Source organism: Rhipicephalus sanguineus, chromosome 11 (assembly GCF_013339695.2).
Source record: "Rhipicephalus sanguineus isolate Rsan-2018 chromosome 11, BIME_Rsan_1.4, whole genome shotgun sequence".
Taxonomy (NCBI): domain Eukaryota; kingdom Metazoa; phylum Arthropoda; class Arachnida; order Ixodida; family Ixodidae; genus Rhipicephalus; species Rhipicephalus sanguineus.
The window spans coordinates 111351340-111366193 of NC_051186.1; the positions used below are offsets into that span (position 1 = coordinate 111351340).

At 49.4% G+C, this 14854-nt stretch overlaps 1 long non-coding RNA gene across 2 annotated transcripts in view; it reads right to left on the minus strand.

Annotated features, from left to right (window-relative positions):
• The window catches only part of LOC119374690 (uncharacterized), a 90413-nt gene that overhangs the window by 66436 nt on the left and 9123 nt on the right, over positions 1-14854 (minus strand). For both annotated transcript variants that reach the window (XR_007414501.1, XR_007414502.1), the window contains exon 2: positions 10132-10155. This is a non-coding gene — a long non-coding RNA (uncharacterized LOC119374690). The remainder of the gene's footprint in view (positions 1-10131; positions 10156-14854) is intronic.

Below are 14854 nucleotides of genomic sequence, written 5' to 3' on the forward strand. Positions count from 1 at the left end.
CGGCGACAAGGCAGACATGTCACCTGAAGAAAACGGAATGGGACTTCGCCGCATAGCTGTGGTTCTTGGCCAGACCTGCGCACAAGTCTAGTATCTAAAGGAAGCCTATACAGTTAATACACCGCGACCGAGGCAGTTACGTTATCTAGGGGTGAATCTCGGAACCGGAGCGTGATGGCCGCGTCCACTAGGACTATGGATCAGCGCTAGAACAACCCAGCTTTTAAAATGAAGAATTGTTATTTACATAGCACCATGTCTGTATGCAACATCCATATGCAGCGTGCAGCGTTTTAATGGTGTAAACACACCGAACTATGAATTTTATGGCGTAAGCACAATCCAATCTTCATGTGTATTTCTCGCACATTTGAGCCTGTGCCGCGATGAACACACACACACACACACACATATATATATATATATATATATATATATATATATATATATATATATATATATATATATATATATATATATATATATATATATATATATATATATATATATATATATATATATAACTTGTTTTTCTTTTCAGGAGTTCCATGCCAACAACTAAGACAGCGCGTTTAAACAAGTTATCCGTAATAAAGCTCAGATAATGGCAGCGCTTGAACGTGTAGTCACCAAGTCTGGCATGCAGCTAACAGTCATAAATTTATTATTTGCAAAGTTCATACGTAACATAATGTCAATGTTCATCCATAATTTATACATATGAAATTTTTCACTGGTAAATGTAACGAAAGTGTTGATGCTACTCGCAGTGGAAAATGGCATATTTACTTATACATCTCGCGCTAGTTTCTGATATTTACGTGTAAGCAATTGTACATGGCCAGCATGTCGGCGATGGTCTTATTTAGACGTTCGGTGAGGCCATTTGTCTGTGGGTGGTAGGCGGTGGTGCGGCGGTGGCTCGTCTCGCTGTATTTGAGGATCGCCTGAGTTAAGTCCGCAGTAAAGGCGGTGCCTCTGTCTGTGATGAGAACCTCTGGGGCGCCATGACGCAAGACGATGTTCTCCACGAAGAACTTGGCTACCTCGGCGGCACTGGCTTTGGGAAAGGCCTTTGTCTCGGCGTAGCGGGTGAGGTAGTCAGTTGCTACGACGATCCACTTGTTGCCGGAAGTCGACGTCGGGAACGGCCCCAGTAGGTCCATCCCGATTTGCTGGAACGGTCGGTGAGGTGGTTCGATTGGCTGCAGAAGTCCCGCTGGCCTGGTCGGCGGTGTCTTCCGTCGCTGACAATCTCGGCAAGTCTTAACGTTGTGGGCGACGTCGGCAGCAAGGCGTGGCCAGTAGTATTTTTCCTGTATTCTGGCGAGCGTGGGGGAAACACCGAGGTGTCCAGCCGTCGGGTCGTCGTGTAGGGCCTGGAGGACTTCTGGTCGCAATGATGAGGGCACGACGACAAGGTAGTCGGTTCGAAGGGGCGAGAAGTTCTTCTTGAGGAGAACACCGTTCCGTAAGAAAAACGACGGCAGTCCTTGCTTGACTACCTTCAGAACAACGGCGGTGTCTCACTCGAGGTACTCAATAAGGCTCCCCAGTTCCGCGTCGGCCCGTTGCCTTTCGGCGAAGTCGTCGGTACTTATAGTTCCGAGGAAGCAGTCATCGTCGTCGTCTTGTGGCGGCGCGTCGACGGGGGCACGAGACAGGCAGTCGGCGTCAGAGTGTTTTCGTCCGGACTTGTACACGACGGTAATATCGAATTCTTGAAGCCTCAGACTCCATCGTGCGAGACGACCTGAAGGGTCCTTCAAGTTAGCTAGCCAACATAAGGCGTGACGGTCACTGACAACATTGAAGGGCCTGCCATAGAGGTAGGGGCGAAACTTTGAAGTAGCCCAGAGGATGGCAAGGCATTCCTTTTCTGTTGTGGAATAGTTTGCTTCTGCCTTTGACAGTGACCGGCTAGCATAACTGATAACCCTTTCAACCCCGTCAGTCTTTTGCACAAGGAAGGCACGGAGTCCTACGCTGCTTGCGTCGGTGTGTATTTCCGTATCGGCGCAGTCGTCGAAATGCGCAAGTATGGGTGGCGTCTGCAGGCGTCGTTTAAGTTCTTGAAAGGCTTGCACTTGCGCCGTTTCCCACCTGAATTCCACGTTATTCTTCGTGAGAAGCGTCAGTGGTTCGGCGATACATGAAAATTTTTTGACGAAGCGTCTGTAATAGGCGCATAAGCCGAGAAATCGGCGCACGGCCTTCTTGTCGGTGGGTGGAGCGAAGTCGGCGATGGCAGCTGTTTTCCGCTGGTCTGGGCGCACTCCAGACTTGCTGATCACATGACCCAGAAACAAGAGCTCGTCGTACGCGAATCGGCACTTTTCTGGCTTCAGGGTCAGTCCAGAGGCCTTGATTGCTTGAAGTACTGCCTCAAGCCGCCGGAGATGCTCGTCGAAGGTCGAGGAAAACACGACGACGTCGTCCAAATACACAAGGTACGTCTTCCACTTCAATCCGGCCAGTACGGTGTCCATGACACGCTGGAACGTCGCAGGTGCCGAGCAAAGACCGAAAGGCACGACCTTGAACTCAAAGAGGCCGTCGGGTGTTATAAAGGCAGTCTTTTCTCGGTCTCTCTCGTCGACTTCCATTTGCCAGTAGCCGGTCTTGAGGTCCATCGACGAAAAGTACGTCGCGTTGTGAAGTCGATCCAGGGTGTCGTCTATTCGTGGGAGGAGGTACACGTCCTTCTTCGTGATTTTGTCCAGGCGCCGATAATCAACGCAGAAGCGCAGTGTCCCGTCCTTTTTCTTCACTAACACCACGGATGACGCCCACGGACTCCTGGACGGCTGGATGACGTTGTCGCGTAGGATCTCGTCGACTTGTTTCTTTATCGCGTCGCGCTCTCGAGTAGAAACTCTGTAGGGGCTCTGACGGAGTGGTCGAGAATTTTCTTCTGTTGTAATGCGGTGCTTCGCAAGGGGCATTTGTCGGACCCGCGATGACGACGAGAAACAGTCCTTGTATTGCAGGAGCAGGGTTTTGAGGTGGTTTTGCTTGGCCTTCGGAAAGCTTGGGTTGACGTCAAAGTCCGGTTCGGGAACTCTATTCGTCGAAGCAGGATCGGCGGCATCGAAGAGGGCGAAAGCATCGCTGGCGGCTACACATTCGTCGATGTAGGCAACTGTCGCACCAAAGTTGAGATGCCTATATTCGTGGCTGAAGTTTGTCACCACCACCTTTGCTTTACCGTCACGCAGCTCGGCTATACCTCGTGCGACGCAAATTTGACGGTTCAGGAGTAGGTGCTGATCGCCCTCGATGGCGCCTTCAAGGTTCGCAGGTTTTTCGGTGCCGACGGAAATAATGACGCTGGAGCGCGGCGGAATGGTCACCTGCTCTTCTATCACATTCAATGCATGGTTGCCTGGCATCGCGTGGGGCGGGAGCGCTTTGTCTGAGGTCAGTGTTATCGACTCAGACCTCAGGTCGATAACGGCGCCGTGGTCACTTAGGAAGTCAATTCCAAGTATCACATCCCTGGAGCAGTTTTGTAGGATTACAAAGCTCGCAGGATAAGTCCGGCTATTGATGGTGACTCTAGCCGTGCAGACACCAATCGGCGTTATCAGATGGCCTCCAGCGGTCCGGATGTCGGGGCCTTCCCAAGCAGTCCTAACTTTTTTCAACTGTGCTGCGAACGGCCCACTGATCACGGAATAGTCGGCTCAAGTATCGACGAGAGCGGTGACGTTGTGGCCGTCGATCAGAACATCGAGGTCGCTAATCCGCCGTCTTGCGTTGCGGTTACGTCGCGGCGTCGGGTCACGGCTACGTCGGTTTGCGCCGCTGATTCCGCGTTGCGTCGTCAGGTCTGCTTCCGGTCGCAAAGTATCGTCTTCAGGACGTCGTTCGGCGTGTGGCGGGGGCTCGGAATTTCATCACGGCGGCGTCGTCGACGGCGGAGGATCTTCAGCATTTCGTCGTTCAGCAACCGCACCTCCATCGGTTGCTGCCCTTAGTTTTCCGGATATGGGCTAGGCGACCGGCCCCGGTTTGGGCCAGTGTACTGCCGGCGATGCGGTGACATGTAACGGCCGGGCGACGGCGGGCGGGAAGGTCGTCCTTCTTGCCACTGTGTTCCGGTGAGGTAGTCGTCGATGTCGCGAGGCCGTTCGCCTGGCTACGGGCGCGGCGCGTTGACGGCGAATCCGCGTAGCCCCATCTGACGGTACTGGCAGCGGCGGTACGTGTGGCCGGCCTCCCCGCAGTGGTAGCAGAGCGGGCGGTAGTCAGGGGCGCGCCAGACATCGGTCTTCCTCGGGGTATAGCGCTGGCCGACAGGTGGGCGGTAGGGCGTCGGTGGCGGCGGCGGCGTCTGGCCGACAGGTGGACGGTAGGGCGTCGGTGGCGGCGGCGGCGTCTGGCGACGGTACTGCGGCGGTGTGTCGCCTTGGCGTGGGCGTAGAGGAGGAGCATGACGGCGGGCTGCAGCAGCATAGCTCATAGCTTGCGCCTGCGACTCTACTAGCTGAGGCGCACCGAGTGAATGCTGGATCTCCTGGCGCACGACGTCGGCGATGGAATCTACTTGAGGTTGCGACGAAGGTAGAAGTTTTCGCAGCTCCTCTTGCACGATTGCACGAATCGTCTCACGCAGGTCGGTGGATCCTAGCGCTTGAACGTCGGCGTAGCTTGTGGTCGAGAAGCTGCGGTTGTATTGCCTTGTTCGCATCTCAAGCGTTTTCTCGATTGTTGTTGCTTCGGAGACAAATTCTCGGACGGTATTCGGCGGATTCCTCATAAGGCCAGCGAAGAGCTCTTCCTTTACTCCTCGCATGAGGAAACGAACCTTCTTTTCTTCATGCATGTTGGGGTCAGCATGGCGGAACAGCCGGGTCATTTTTTCCGCGAAGATGGTCACGTTTTCGTTCGGGAGCTGAACACGTGTCTCCGGCAAGGTTGCGGCCCTTTCCTTTCGGACGACGCTCGTGAACGTCTCCAAAAAAGCACTGCGAAAGAGATCTCAGGTTCGAAGCGTGGACTCCCGGTTCTCGAGCCATGTCATTGCTGCTTCTTCCAGGTAGAAGTACACATGGCGCAGCTTGTCGTCGGCGTTCCAGTTGTTAAATGTTGCGACCCTTTCGAAAGTCTCGAGCCAGGTTTCCGGGTCTTCGAATGACGACCCGCGGAAGGTTGGCGGCTCCTTGGGCTGCCGGAGTAGGATTGGCGAAGGCTGCGCGGGGTCGGTCATCGTCGCTGCGGTCGGTGTTGGGACTTGGGGCTGCCTGGGTTGTTCGGGAAGGTGCCTGTGCTCTGGCGGTAGTCCCTTCTGCCTGCGGCTTGTTCGACGATCCGGGTTTTCTTTGCCGTCGTCCTCCTCGCGGCTCGGGCTTGGGTCAGCGCTTCGCGGGGGCGTCCGGATCATGGAAGCAGCAGCACCTCCACCAGATGTCACGTGGTCGTCACGTCGACGAAGACAGCAATCGGCGTTTTCAAGAGGAAACTGTTTATTTGGCCGAACTTGTGGCCGGGAAACGGAAAAATGATTTACAGCAATACACACGGTATGCACTGATAGCAGCGAGCAGAGCGTCGACCGTCATTCAACTGCCCAGCGCTGAAGCGCGTCGGCATTTAAACGTGTGCCGTCGAATATTCCAGCGTTATCGCTGGCTGTCGTGCAAATTCGAGAATAAGCTCGAGTGTGCGCGCAATCTTAACAAAACGATCTGCAATGATCGTGAAGGTTCTCGAACAATGAGGCGCGGTTCGCGCTGAGCGTTGCTGACAGTCTTTGAGCCCGAAAACCGAATACAGCAAAAGTAATAAAGAAACGCACGTGGCAATATGCAGCGTGCAGCGTTTTGATGGTGTAAACACACCGAACTATGAATTTTATGGCGTAAGCACAATCCAATCTTCATGTGTATTGCTCGCACATTTGAGCCTGTGCCGCCATGAACACACACACACACACACACACACACACACACATATTATATATATATATATATACAGGCCTGGGCAGTATCGCGATACAAGAGTATCGCGATAGTATTTCAGAGATACTTTTGAGTATCTGTATTTCTGTATCGAGATACATTTGAAAAATGTATTTGTATCTCAGTAGTGAAATACTTTTACGATGTATCGCTTGTATCGCGATACAATGCAGGACACGGGTATCTCGTTACATTTTCTTTTTGTTGGAAATGAATTGACGCGTGTTTCCAAGGAGGTATGACAGTTCTTTTTTCATTTGTTTTTGTGCCAAGACAAGCAAAGGTGCGCCGCCGGTCACCGACAGAAAGGGCGGCGATGATTTCCCCTCAAGCACAGAATTGCCCATGTGTGGTAAAGCGCGCGACGTCGCAGACGTCAGAATCGCGGAGGCAGTGTTGACGGCCTCTGCCGACGAAAGTCGATGTCTCTCAAGGCCAGTGCAGCTCGCCTAGTTTTTTTTTTTTTCGGGTGGCAAACCATTACTTCGTGACCCCCCGCGCGGATACGCGAGGCGGTAAATGCAGGAGAACGATCCTCAGGTCACGTGGGCATAAAGTCACGTGATCAAAGCGATAGCTCATCTAGGTACATCTTCACCTAGGAGCAGAGAGTGTGTCTAGGGACGGTTTAGGTACAACCACCGAACACGCGGAACACGTAGTACAATCGCGTGGTGCGTGATCGGTTTGTGTGAGAGGCATGAACGGGGTGGGCGTGTGTCCACAGCTTCCGAGCTAGTAAAGTTGCGTTAATTCGTTACCACTTAAAACGTGGCAGGCCGTTTCAAGCACGTCTTCATTAGCACTGAAACCGACTCTTGGCAAAAGAAATACAGGCAAGTGAGGTGTGAAAACGCAATGTGTAGTGCTAAATGTTGAGAAAGCGCCTATGAACCAAATGTACTGGCAACAGCTAGGTTGAGGCATTTTCATTGGTGTCATGTGTGCTGACTCTACGCAGTTTCCGTGAATGGTTTGAGAAGTGTTTTGCGTTTTTTTTCCTTCATGGGTATTGCATGAAGCTGCACACATTTTAAGTGTCCCGTAGAAATGCTTGTACGCAAGAAGAGTAGCTTGGGCTTGTTCGTGTACATACATAACGCAAGCGGAATAGCTCACACCGAGGCAGGGCCGGTGTAAGCAAGTCGACACGAGAGCGTGTGTTGTCTTGCTTGCTCCGTCGCTGTCTCAGTATGTGCCATTCCTCTTGCTCGTGCTAGGTCTAAGTTATTGGCAGATGCGGACATGTGCGATATATGTATTTGCAGACGTGAGTACTAGTAGCGCAGTGCAATAGAAAATGTCTAAGGTAGTGCATCTGATGGTGCACAGACATAACAAGTGCTTCATGACCAGTTTACTTTGAAGGACTTCATACGTTACGCCTTGCTCCCGACACAGTTTAACCGGTTGTTTACTCCGGTTGTTTACTCCTTTGTTTTTGCTGTTGCCAAGGCCTCTTCTCCATGGACATTTTTATGTGCCTTTTTAAATTGCTCGCATTTGAAAAAGCCTTGTCACAGAAAGTGCAGATCTTCTCAAGTCTCGTGGAGGTGCTAGCGCGCGCCGCGGCGCTTTCGCTGCCATCCATCGAGAGCGTCCGACAGGAGAAAAGGATCGCTCTCCGCTAACTCGGGAGAGGGGAACGCGAGGCTCACTTGTTGCGGGATCGGCAGGAACTGTAAGTAAACTGGGAAAACTTGGCATCGCCTCATAGGGAATAATAGAGCTCTTGATTTCTCTCGTGGTTGACGCTGCACCGTCCCTAGGATTCCCCAGAAAGCGATGTTATACGGAGCGGTGACGTCTGCATCGAACTAGCCAATGAGAGCGAGGATCACCCTCCTGGAGTTACCGCTTCGCCGCAGATATAGCCTTGGAACAGAGTCTTTGCAATGCTTCGCGTGCGTTCAGTTCTCAAAGCTGCGGCACTTCTAAAAGCAGTTCCCATAGTCCCGGCGGAAGTGACTAGAAGATGGCTATCTTTGTCGCGCTTTCAGCCACCTCTCCAGCGTTTCGGGGTGCGTTCCTAATTGATCACAAGCATGAAACGGTCTTTTGTGGTACCAGGCTCCCCAACCGCCGGAGGCGACTTCGCCTGTTGCGGCTTGCTGAAATGGGTGCTGGTATAGCGTCGGTGGTGGTGACACCTTTATTGCAGAGTGACCCTTTCGGCCCAGACGACGAGTGCTTGCTGTAGTTTCTGATGGGGCGCTCTGAGCAACTGTCCCTGATTCCACGTCTGTTTAGATAGCTTGCAGGAGCGACTTGGGAGGGCTTGAACCCTCTCACCTCTCACCCCCAAAGAACGTGATTTTAGGAAGCCAATTTTTGGATTGTGCAGTTTCGACATATTGGGCTGCATTGCGCGTATATAATTATGACCGACTTATATGGGCAGCAGAATCCGCAGTCGTCTGACCCGGCGCCGACCGGGCCAGAGGGCTGAGGATTCCGAAGATGGGGACCGACTTCTGAGCGGTCAGAACAACCCACGTGACGGAGGAAGTGTTTCAGTATCTAGATGGCCCTAGAAGAGATGTCGCCGCGCTCCAGGGCTATCCGGCTATGAAGGCGGTATTTATTCACTATAACACGAATTTGTGCCCGTCTGCAGCGCTAGACAGGCTTTTTTCTTTCCCGAGTCTTGTGCTGAGGCCGAATCGACGCCGTCTATAAGACAGTCTGCTTCAGAAGCTCAATTTGCTTAGATTATGCTATTTCTAGCATAGCTCATTTAGTTGTCACCAAGCATGTCGATTTCGGTGCCCAATTCTTGTTACTGTTGCTGTGATATAGTGTATTTTTTTATTGCGATTGATATGTGTAATTATGTCATTATTACTAATTATGTAATTTGTAAGCTACCCCTCCCCTTCTGTGATGCCTTAATGGCGCTGAGGGTAATGTAATAAACAAATAAACTGAAAGTTTCCATGCACTGCAACTTTATTTACACCATTATGCTGCACTTATGTCTTTGCGGATACGAGCATCTTTGAAATAAAAAAGAAGTATTCTAGTATCTGTATTGCAGTATCTGTATTCCGGAATACTTTTTCGTCATATTGCAAAAGTATCTCCGAAATATCCCGTTACGCTAAAGGCAAATGTATCTCAGTATCTGTATTTTAGGCTTCCGGTCCATGTATTTCGATATCTGTATTCCGGAATACTTTTCCGAGTATCTCTGCCCAGCCCTGTATATATATATATATATATATATATATATATATATATATATATATATATATATATATATATATATATATATATATATATATATATATATATATGTTGTTGGCATGAAACTCCTGAAAAGAAAAACAATTTATATATATATATATATATATATATATATATATATATAAATTGTTTTTCTTTTCAGGAGTTTCATGCCAACAACTGGAACAGCGCGTTTAAACAAGTTATCCGTAATAAAGCTCAGATAATGGCAGCGCTTAAACGTGTAGCCACCAAGTCTGGCATGCAGCTAACAGTCATAAATTTATTATTTGCAAAGTTCATACGTAACATAATGTCAATGTTCATCCATAATTTATACATATGAAATTTTTCACTGGTAAATGTAACGAAAGTGTTCATGCTACTCGCAGTGGAAAATGGCATATTTATTTCTACATCTCACGCTAATTTCTGATATTTACGTGTAAGCAATTTTCCAGCAATCGAACGAGAATCGCGAATGATTAAAATATGAAAATATAATTTGCAAGATGTGACGGTTCTACGGAACGAATAGCAAGATTTCTTTCTAGCAAGAGAAACACGACCGTGCGATGATATCTACAGTGAAAACCTTGAATACATCGCCACTGAAGGCACTATTTTATGCGCAAACTGAGCAAAAAATCTTATCCCGCAAGCACAAGAGCGCACCAAGTTTCGGGCATGAATTAGGTATGCTTTACATTCGTGAATAATCGGTTTCACTTCTCTGAAAAAGAATTACAGTACGTTTCGCGTGATTTGCGTTGCATGATTTGGTTTACTTAATGTGTAATGGCTATAAAATTAAGCTGCTGAACGAATCTATGAGAATAAGGGCTTTGAATTATACGTGATTTTGTAAGCACTATACACTAATGACAATCATGTGCTTTTCTGCGCAAAAATAATGATTTTAATATGGTAAACGTTTACTCACTTTTCTTTTGTTCTTGCCCTCCACCTGTAAAATATAGTGAAAATAAAAATTTGCAGTGATAACCAACCATGCCTAAAATGTGCAGCGATCAGATGCTTCTGTGACACAATCAGTGTTTTCTTGCTATGATGAAGTCTTCCGTATTTGCTTTGAGGTTACCCTGACAGCAAGTAGAAACCATGCCAACATTCTCAACTACAGCCTACCACACGAATCAACAAAATAATGTTTCCGCGTGTTACGGTGAAAAAAAAAACGTTAGAAGTCAGGACTGACTGTATCAACTGCAAGCAAATATAACGTCCCGAAGTTGTGTATGAAATGGTTTTAAATGTCTTATTGTTTATTATGTGCCGCCGCAAATTGCGCTTGCTGTGGCACTGTATTGAATCTTAGCTTCTGTAAGTAAACCACATTATGTTTGTTTGTACATTAGTACAAATTCAACCAGGCTGCTATCAGTTCGCGAACACAAGCATCCTCGTGTATATTTCACACCAGACCTTTCCTGGAGCTGTCACATCAATCACGTCACAATTAAATCCCGACGTGTGATTGGTTTCCTGCGCAGAAATGCAAAAAAGTTACCATTTGAGGCCAAGACTCAGCTGTACATGCCTAACGTTCGATCTATCTTAGATTGCGTTTGTGCTGCGTGGGATCCGTGGAAGGCAAGTGACGTGGCCAATTTAGAAAGAATTCAGAACATGGCTGTTCGGTTTGTCTGCTTTGATTATATTAATAATTTCAGTGTTTCAAAAGCAACAGAAGCCTTGGTTGGGAACTTCTACACAAACGAAGAGAATATCTGCTGTTGAAACTATTTCATAACGTATTTCATAACCGAACAGGACTGGACCCCTCGCGATACTTTCATAAACGGGTTTACGCTTCGCAGCGACTAGATCATGCCAATAAGATACAGGAAATAAGCTGCCGGACTGACGCATTTCAAATGTCATTTTTCCCAGGACGATAAGCCAGTGAAATAGGTTGTCTCGTGAAGTAGCAGAAATTACTTGAGATGAAGTATTTTCATCTTCACTTCTGGGTCTCTAGTAGTGTACTCGCGCGGTTGTGTAAGGACAAAACTGTACCATGAACCCGATTTATATTGTGTATATACCACGTATCACTACGTAAGTTGACAGTTGAAGTGTTGGAATCTGTATTCTGTATCGAAATATTGTATCCCCCCCACTAATGCCCTTGGGCGCTGTGGATACAACTACAAATAAATAAATAAATAAATAAATAAAGTATGTGGGCACAGAAAGTTGGAGCCTGCGCAGACTCACTCAAGAAATATGTTTTGCGCTCGGGGCTCACTCGCACTCAGACTCAAGAAAATTTGCATCAAGCGGACTCACTAGGACTCAGACTCACTAAAACGTTTCTTTTCCGGGCTCACGCGGACTCATACTCACTAGAATATTACTCACCCAAGATCAGAGTCCGACTCACGGCTTGATCTGGGTCTGAGGAGCCTGAGTGAGTCAACTCATCAGTGAGATTGCCGACCTGTGAGCGTCAGGAATAGAAACTGAAGTACAGCGTCAACATATGTGGTGGAAAGCATGAGTAGCTTGCTGGCGTGAGCAGCTTCTTGAGTGGCTCTTTGCAGGCGCGCGTGCATTGTGTTCGTGCTCATTGATAGGCGGGATATCTGCACCTCAACAGCTTCTGGTCAAAGACCAGAGTTGGAAAGGCACCTATGGCGCCATTGGTAGAATAGATTAATCAATTGCCTTTTTCAATTAATCGCGTCGGTGTCAGCATTGCGTTGCTGTAGACCATGGTTGCTGCAGTAGTAATGCTGCCAAAATAGTGAAAACGCGAAGCGGCACAGCATATGTGGCCCCCTAGTGAGGAGGCCCACCAATGGCACTTGCAAAGTAGCGATAATTGCCCCAAGTCCTCTACGAATGATGACATGCGTTATGTTTCAGCTGAGGACATGAGGATCAAGAAGGCTGAGGATCAAGAAAGCTCTTCAGTTATGCGTACCAGCCTGCTGGCGAAGGTGGAAAGTGTGCGCATCAGATGACATGAGAGACAAGCTTGAAAGTAATGGTAGTCTTTAGCTTTTTCTGTTACTTCACTTGAAAATAATAGAAAAATCGGCAAATGATTGCACCAAAATGAAATTTCAAAGTACCCGTGTGGTCAAACTGAAATGTTATTCAGAGGCGGGGTCGCAAGTAGCCATTAACAACAACAATGGAACATGAAAACACAGTACCTGGAGCTTTGCGAGATATTCAAACAATTTTATTGCGATTGCAAGTATATGGGCACTCTCGGCAGGTTTTAAATGCGGTGCATTTCTTAGCCGCACCTGCGGCGTCTGCGGCGCCGTCCACACCCCCACTGCGCATGCTCGGCTCGTCTCGTGCCGGCAGGAAGCCTCTCCTCTCCCTACCCCTCTCTCCCTACCTCCTCTCCCTCAAACGCGGGCGGTGTGTATATAAACGGCGGAGAGCGCGTTCGGAATTCAGTCAAGGGCGTCTTTACTTGGCTTTCGCTTGACTTGACGCTTTGCTTGACTCGAGCAGATGCGATGGAAGCGACAGTACATTCAATCAGCGTCCCACCGCTCGTTGAAGGCAAGGTTACCCCACCCTCACCGTCGTCGGCGTCAACAACAGCAAGCAACGCTGAAGACAAGACTGCGAAGAGACGAGCATACGACGCTGAACGCAAGCGTTTGAAGCGAGCTGCGGACCCGGAACCTCGTGCACTCTAGAGCCGTTCAAGTCGTACTTGGTGTGCGCATCGAGTAACAATTTAGCATTCCCAAACCATACCCAATTACGCAACAGTCACGCGATACCCCGACCGCTCTCCGACGCATTTACTCGAGCTATCCCCGTGGGAAGATGCGGGCGACTTTTTTTTGCTCTTGCCGTCGTCCGTCGCCGTCATATCGCGTATATGTATGTATAGTATGAACACCAAGTACGAACACCGGACTGACGTCATGCTGTCACTCTGCCTCATTATCCGACGCCCGAACATCCCCGCCAATGGCCGAGAGCATTTCGCATCGCTATCTATCGGAAAAGCCGTCTCCCTGCTCGCCATCTCCTGAGCACTTGGAGGCACCGGCCCGCGCCGTTCTGGACATTCAACTACCTAATGAGACATACCTGTCCGGGGATTACACCAACATCCCCTCTCACCGCACGGAAGCGGATCTACGTGCGACACATTCCTTGGCCGAAAGTGAGAGTGGTTATAACTTAATAAGAGACGACTTTTCAGAAGACACCAAGGTCTCTGCCAACTCTGAGATTGTTTTCTTCGAAAACCTGCCCGGGCAGCACAAGTCTCCGGCTCTTAGAACGGCTTCTCTCGAGGACTCCATGCCTGCACGCAGCACGGCTTCAAGAATTGCTGACTTTGAAACGTTAGTGGGCTCCACAGCGACAACGCTGCAAAAGAACGAGCCACGTCACAGGTTAGCACGTAAACTTGGCGCCACGATGCCGCAGACCTCTAGTAGAGCACTCAGACGCCGCTCGGCCCACTGCAAAAAGGGCCCACGGCATCGTTCGGTGCAGCAAGTGGCTTTGCCGGATCCACCATCTAGTGCCTTGTTTCCGAGACTGCGACCGAATAAACGTCCGGACAACAAGCCGCCATTCGACGTCAGCGAGGGCCGCCCGCCGGAGCCGTCGCTAACGTATTCGCAGTCAATTTCGCACCATGGCCAAGAACTTCGACGACGACGTCAAAAGCTGGGGGACACTTAAGCTTCGCCTTTAAGAGTTGAACGCAATAGCGAAATCCGGCCCCTAGTGCGCACTTCAACCACTAAGTGCGTACTTATTGATGTGTATTGTTAAACACACACGCACACCGACACACACACGCGCGCGCTAGAATGGTACATACAGGTTTTTGATCTAAAGCAAGAGTCGCATGGCCTCCAAGATACACGCGGCGCGCTTGCAATCTCAGAGGGCATGAAGACTCTCCCAATGCCTCACATATGTCAGCACATTATCTAGCGTTTGCTGTTTGCTTGACCAACGCCTCCTCTGGAAAGGCGGCATTGGCTTGATATGTTTTCCGCTAGATGGACATAGTTGTACATTTTTAGAGCTGTTTGAAAGTTCGTGTGCGTTTTTAGCGGCGATGGCTGTACTATCCCGGCCTTTTTCGATGTATTTTGGTGGCCTCCCAAATGCGCCTACAAATCACCGAATGGGCTTGTTTTCGTCGTGACACCTGTCGAACAAAATGCGTTAAGGAGACTCCTTCCACTACGTGGCAATTATGTAGTGTTTCTTTCCGAAGCAGCTACAAGTAACATCGTGGCTTTGTGGTAGGACACCTGCTTGCCACGCGACCGGCCCGGGTTCGATCCTCAATGGGACTGAAAATTTTATTCTGTATTTTATTTGCTTCTTTCTCGATTTTTCGCTCCCGGACGATTTTTCGCTCGCAACCAACGGTCCCGACGCCGACGGCGGAATTTCTGCGACACGAGCTCTCTAACGCTATTGCCTTAAAATCACGTTCGCCTGCCAAAGAGCGCTGACTCTCGTTCCCAGGCCATTCCAAGGCGTGGCTTGGACCGACAACGATTTGACCAGTGTCGCCCACCAGAGGCACTTCAGGCAGGTCTCCAAGCCAACTTGCAGCGTGGTCGGGACCGACCGCCGCGATGCAGCCAGCAACGTCTGCAGCCAGCGACGTCTGCCCCGGAACCAGAGAA